This window comes from Thrips palmi, unplaced genomic scaffold (assembly GCF_012932325.1).
Source record: "Thrips palmi isolate BJ-2018 unplaced genomic scaffold, TpBJ-2018v1 HiC_scaffold_15, whole genome shotgun sequence".
NCBI classification, from domain to species: Eukaryota; Metazoa; Arthropoda; class Insecta; order Thysanoptera; family Thripidae; genus Thrips; species Thrips palmi.
Genome location: NW_023144624.1, coordinates 7,337,208 through 7,343,918, shown reverse-complemented (window position 1 = coordinate 7,343,918; position 6,711 = coordinate 7,337,208).

The window sequence follows — 6,711 nt, the reverse complement described above, 5'->3', positions numbered from 1 at the left end:
AACTCGCGCATTGTCACCCCGTCCGTTCGGGAGTCCGGACAGCCGAAGCGAAGCAAAGCGAAGCAAAGCCAGACCAAATAAATTCCTGATAAACAACGCGCGCATTTCCAAGCCTCCGAGGAAAGTTTTAGCGGCCGACATAACCTAAAAACAAGTCGCCGCGTGCTCCCGTTTCGATCGTCTCTTTCTCTCCTTTCAAGCAGGAAATAAATTCACGGGAGATAAAACGGAAAGAATTTACGTACCGAAACAGTAACACCGGGCTGGAAGGAAGACACATGTTTAATCTGGATGATGGGCTATTTGGCTTGGTAATTTGACTGGAGGGTGATTTGAGAGTCTGACAGGCGGTGGGTGAGAGACTGGGAGACGGAGGGGCCGCTCGGTCCGGCGATCCTTGAAGGCCCGTGACACCCCGGTCGCTGTCTGTGTTCTGCAAACTAATTGCGAGCATCGTGGGTTCCAATTTAATTATTTTTATTTACTTTCGCGTCTTTAGGAAGCCGTGGGTCTGCGCTGTTAGATTGGTCTCGGCAACGCCGTCAGTTCGTTTCCCTGGAATCCCGCACAGAAACACGAATATTTTTCGTGCGCTTAGGTCTGTTTTTTTGCGCCGGTTGGCAGCTCTACATTGCATGCTGACGTCACGTCTGCAAGGGCCGTCCAGGGCCGGCCAGGCCTGCGCCGCTGCGCCGCCCTCTCCGACTGACGGCCGGGCGGACCGACGGACGGCGCGGCCCAAGGACGTGTTATGGACGTGAGACATGAACTGCACTGCAGCCCTATTTGACTTTGTTGTCGTTTTGCGGTGGGGCTGCTGCGTCTGGCCGCCCGGCGGGGGGCTGCCCGCGGTGCCACCTAAATACGACCTCGGAGAGTCCCCCAAGGCCGCGGACATCTCGCGGACATTTTCCCCTTTCCTGTCCAGCACCAAGTTTACGGTCCACTAGTGCGCGAGTCGCATCACTGTCGGCCTTTCCTGGTTCGGAGGAGGAATGCGAGAACATTATTTGGAGCGTCGTGCAAATAACGCCTCGCCTCCTCGCCCTGCGAATAAAGTCGGTCCGGGTGGCCCCTGACCCCTCTCGCCCTCACGGTCCTGACGGTCCTGACGCAAATAAATGAAAAGATGAGCTTTATACGCACACCTCTGGAGCCTCCCCGTCCCCCTCGTTAGCGTGCATGGGTTTGTCCCGTCAAAATTATCGGCCGGGGCCCGCATCAGTTACATACCACTGCATGGCCAGCCTGTCGGGTGCGTCACGCCAGTGCTGCCAACTCAGGCACACTTGTTGCGTTTGGGCCGCCACACTTGCCAACCTAAACCCGTCTGTCAAATGGGTCCCGTGGCTCGTGGCTCTGGCCTATCGTTTCCGATATAAACCAAGGCGGTTCTCGTGAAACGGATAGACGGCGGCTCTGCGGTCGCGGCCTTCTTCGAATCGCGTTCGGCAGGGGGCGCCACGAGCGCAGCGCGTTGCAGCGATGCAGCAGTCTCGGACGCGGCCGGCGGCCCGGCGGGGTGGCCAGCCCCGGCGGGGCAGGCAGGGCAGGCAAGCATTGAAATACATGCAAGTCCCGGAGCAAAACAAAAACGGGCTGATCAGCCAGGCCGAGCCAGGCGCATGCTCAGTGTCCGGACAAGACCAGCGTCTGCGGCCGTGCCTACTCAAATTTCAATAATTGAAAAATAAAGCACGACTGGGAAAAAAGGGGAGTTGTTCATTTCTCCTACCTAAATGTTCGCCTACCTGTCTATTTCGCCTACCTATATTTCGCCTACCTAATAAAAATATTGAATAAAAATATTCAATAAAATATTGCCATTTTTCGCCTACCTATAGTTCGCCTACCTAATAAAAAAATTAAATAAAAATATTCAACAAAAAAACGAAAAAATCGGCGGCAAAAAGTGGCAATACGAAAGTCTCAAGGAGACCCGCCGATCAGCTTCGGTGTTCTTATGGGAACCGGGCCTTCATCCGACGCTCCCTGCCGCGCAATTCGACAGATTAGTGGGTTCGTATTAGGCTGGCCCACCCGAAGTGCGCGCGGTTTCTGTGGTACAGTGAGAGTCCAGATTCAGAGGCCTTACCTCAGAGGGGTCACATTGGGTATTTGAACCCGCGACCCCGAGTGCCGAGTCTAGTCAACTCCTCTACCCTGACCGCTCAGCCACCGAACCAGCTTGTCGGCGGCGATGTCGCAACTCCTCTTGAGCTGCCGTTCGAGAAATCTGGTCCCGAAAAAATGGTACTTTGAGCGGTCTCGAACCCGGGACCTGCTGCTTCCCACATCATGCTCTTAACCACTGAGCCACCGGGACGCCATGGCACCCGCCCTGCCTGCGCTGGTACTCAATCTTCTCTGGATATACCTCCCCAAGCAATTGGTCGCCGAAAAAATTGTGTACACTACCGGTCCCGAACCCGGGACCTGCTGCTTCCCACATCATGCTCTTAACCACTGAGCCACCGGGACGCCATGGCACCCGCCCTGCCTGCGCTGGTACTCAATCTTCTCTGGATATACCTCCCCAAGCAATTGGTCGCCGAAAAAATTGTGTATACTACCGGTCCCGAACCCGGGACCTGTCACTTCCCACAACGTGCTCGTAACCGCTGAGCCACCGGGACGCCATGGCACCCGCCCTGCCTGCGCTGGTACTCAATCTTCTCTGGATATACCTCCCCAAGCAATTGGTCGCCGAAAAAAGTGTGTATACTACCGGTCCCGAACCCGGGACCTGCCGCTTCCCACATCATGCTCTTAACCGCTGACCCACCGGGACGCCATGACACCCGCCTTGCCAGCGCTGGTACTCAATCCTCTCCGAATAAACCTCGTCAAGAAGTCGGTTGCCTCTGCCAAAAAATATGGTTCTGGTACTTGTCTCGAACCCGAGACCTGCCAGTCAGGAACGCAGCACTCTAACCACTGCGCTACTTGGTTGCTACGCACAGCGCTCACCCCATCGCCGAAGTTATTATTTGTCCAGCATCAAGCAAGATGGGTGGCTATTGAAGTTTGGCGCTAGGTTAGTGGCGTGCATAGCAACCTGGTAGCGCCGTGGTTAGAGTGCTGCGTTCCTGACTGGCAGGTCTCGGGTTCAAGGCTAGTGCCATGAGCATATTTTTCGGCAGAGGCAACCGACTTCTTGACGAGGTCTATCCAGAGAGGAATAAGTACCAGCGCTGGCAAGGCGGGTGCCATGGCGTCCCGGTGGCTCAGCGGTTACGAGCACGTTGTGGGAAGTGGCAGGTCCCGGGTTCGGGACCGGTAGTATACACAATTTTTTCGGCGACCAATTGCTTGGGGAGGTATATCCAGAGAAGATTGAGTACCAGCGCAGGCAGGACGGGTGCCATGGCGTCCCGGTGGCTCAGTGGTTAAGAGCATGATGTGGGAAGCAGCAGGTCCCGGGTTCGGGACCGGTAGTATACACAATTTTTTCGGCGACCAATTGCTTGGGGAGGTATATCCAGAGAAGATTGAGTACCAGCGCAGGCAGGGCGGGTGCCATGGCGTCCCGGTGGCTCAGTGGTTAAGAGCATGATGTGGGAAGCAGCAGGTCCCGGGTTCGAGACCGCTCAAAGTACCATTTTTTCGGGACCAGATTTCTCGAACGGCAGCTCAAGAGGAGTTGCGACATCGCCGCCGACAAGCTGGTTCGGTGGCTGAGCGGTCAGGGTAGAGGAGTTGACTAGACTCGGCCTCGGGTCGCGGGTTCAAATACCCAATGTGACCCCTCTGAGGTAAGGCCTCTGAATCTGGACTCTCACTGTACCACAGAAACCGCGCGCACTTCGGGTGGGCCAGCCTAATACGAACCCACTAATCTGTCGAATTGCGCGGCAGGGAGCGTCGGATGAAGGCCCGGTTCCCATAAGAACACCGAAGCTGATCGGCGGGTCTCCTTGAGACTTTCGTATTGCCACTTTTTGCCGCCGATTTTTTCGTTTTTTTGTTGAATATTTTTATTTAATTTTTTTATTAGGTAGGCGAACTATAGGTAGGCGAAAAATGGCAATATTTTATTGAATATTTTTATTAGGTAGGCGAAATATAGGTAGGCGAAATAGACAGGTAGGCGAACATTTAGGTAGGAGAAATGATATAGACTCGAAAAAAGCTATGCAAGCCTAAGGAGCGTGGGAAGGACTCGGAGCAAAAAAAGATATCCTCTGCTAGGAACTTTTATCTGCATTGAAAACGGCATGTGTGGCCTACCGGAGTGGGCACCTTTCTCATAAAGCACGAGGGAATCATACATGACACTATCGGGCAGGACTGCCTTTCCACTAATGGACGCTCTTTTAGCCGACAGATTAGCCGGGCAGCCTCGAGAGGCTCCTGGACTCTGGGCTGCGTCTCTCTCCCACTCCTCGTGAGGCGTCCCTGCGGCGTGTGAGAGAGACAGAATGTGTGTGAGTGGTGTTGGCGAGTGGCGGCGTGGCTCACTGCAATCAGTCCGTCGGCGGCGCTTTAATTCACCCCGCTGCCCTGCCCGTTCGAATCAAGTGCGGGGCCGTCCCGGTGCAAGGCAGAGCCCCGACGGCGCGGCCCCACGGGCGAGGGCCGGGTCAAACTAGCAGCCAAACGAAGATCGAGGGCGGGGAAATTGTCACCGTGTGACTCCGCGGTTCCGAGAAGACCCAGAAGTGGCGCACCGCGTCACCGGCAGGTCCTGGCGGGTCCTGGCGGGGCCGGCCGCGGCCGCGACGACGGAGTCCTTTGCAAATCCGTGTATCGGCGGGGATATCTCTGCCGGGATACGTGCCATACGGGTCAGGCCGCGCCGTCCGCGCCGTCCGCCTGTCGGCCGCAGAATCGGATTAAAATTTGCTGCCCGCCGCCTGGCGGGGAGAGTGGCGTGGCGCGGCGACTCCGGGAGACAAGGCAGGGGGCGCATCGGTAACGGTAAACCCTTTTGGCGAGGCTTGCACGTGTGTGTGCGTGAGTGCGTGCACGGCACCCGGCGTGCCGAATGTAACCCCCGGCGCGGTGCAGCGTTTGCCGCGTTTGCTCTGCCGGCCGGTCATTGAATTATCGTTTCATCTGCCCGGTTTTTCCCCCAACCCATTCACGGCTTGGGTGACAGGGGCACACACACATTACTACCATTGTCGCAGCGGGGGGCTCCTCTCCTACCGCGGCGACAAAGTTGACACCGGTCGACCCGCCGAAACAATTTGCCGGCAAGGGGAAAAAAGCGTGAGTCAACTTCCAACGGCGACTTTACAAAATCAAATGATGACTGTGACGCAGACGCCCTTCGGGCACGGGGAATGGATCTTCGCCATTCCGTTAAAGAAAGGACGGGCTGCCGTTGCCGGGACTCGAACCCGGCGCCCGGACTGCGGCTCTGCCAATCGACTCAGTGTGTCAGCGCCGTGGCCCCGAGCGTGGCCCCGGGCGGCGTGGCCTCGGCCTTGGCACCGTCCGCCGTTGCGATCACAATTTCCGACGGAATTTTGGCGGGCTTCGTATCGGCACCTCGTATCAGCAGCGGTTCCCTACTGCAAGCGAGCGCCACATTCACATTCGCATGGCCGCCGAGCGTGCGCGTGCGGTGCGCGGGTCACTGGCCGTCCCCTAGTTCGCATTCAGATTGGCATTCCGGACGTGGGTGGGAGCAGGGCGCGCACAGCCTGGCACAGCCCGCCGCGGAGTGGTCTAGCAGACCGGCTGGGATTCCAGTATTCCGCCTAAACTCGCCGCCACTCCATCCATCTGCGTCCGCGCCGCTTTTACATTTACCGTACGACAACATCTAGGTGTCTGGGGAGGCGAGGTGCGCGAAAAAAAAAACCCCAGCTTGAATATATTTGGAGCACCGGGACGCCGGACAACGACCACCACGGCATGTAAGTTGGCGCGACGACACGCCGCTTCCCCGCCGACGAAAACACGCAATTCGGCAAGGCGGGGTGACGCACGGACCTCCCCCGCGATATCGCCGCACGCGCGTGTCCGCCGTGTCCGTTGCGTGTCGTTGTTTTGGCCGGGAGTGCTTATCGCTGTTCCGCCGCCTCGTCACTCAAAGCGCAGAATTATTGCTCGCGGCATCTGCCGCGCCGGGCCGTGCCTTGTTGGATATTCGGCTGCGTGACTCACACGGAGGAAGCGGGCGGTATTTCAACGTCGGAATAATGAGGACGTCAAAACGCGAGCGCGAAATCAATTCACTGCTCGTTAGTTTTGACTACTATGGCCCGCCCCGTTGTTAGCGCGGTGGGCCTTCCCCCGGGACGGCAGCCTCAGTGCTGCCACTTCTTCGAGGAGCGCGTTATCGCCCAGCAATGCATCCTCGCCGTGCCGATACCGAGGCCCGTCACGTGCTGCAATCGGGTGCTTCTATTAATTAGCTTCATTACGGGCCGGACGAGTGTCAACGCTCCGGCAGCGCGTCGCCACGCTGGGCCACGTCGGGACGCCGGCCTCCGCCACGGCCCCGCCGCGGCCCGGACACCCCAGGATTTATGGCCGCCCTGCGAACGGCGCTAGGAGCCGCCGAGTAAAATTCGCCATAAGTCAACATCGACACGGCGGTGGCCGAAAAAGCGGCCGAGTTTGCCGGGGTGGGCCTCAGTCCCGGCAGGCCAGGCCGGGCCGAGCCGGGCCGGGCGGCCCGAAAGGGGGCAGCGGCCTGACCCGCCCGGTTCCCTGTTCCCTCGCGGGCTGCTAGATTCAGAACGGACCCCAAATCAA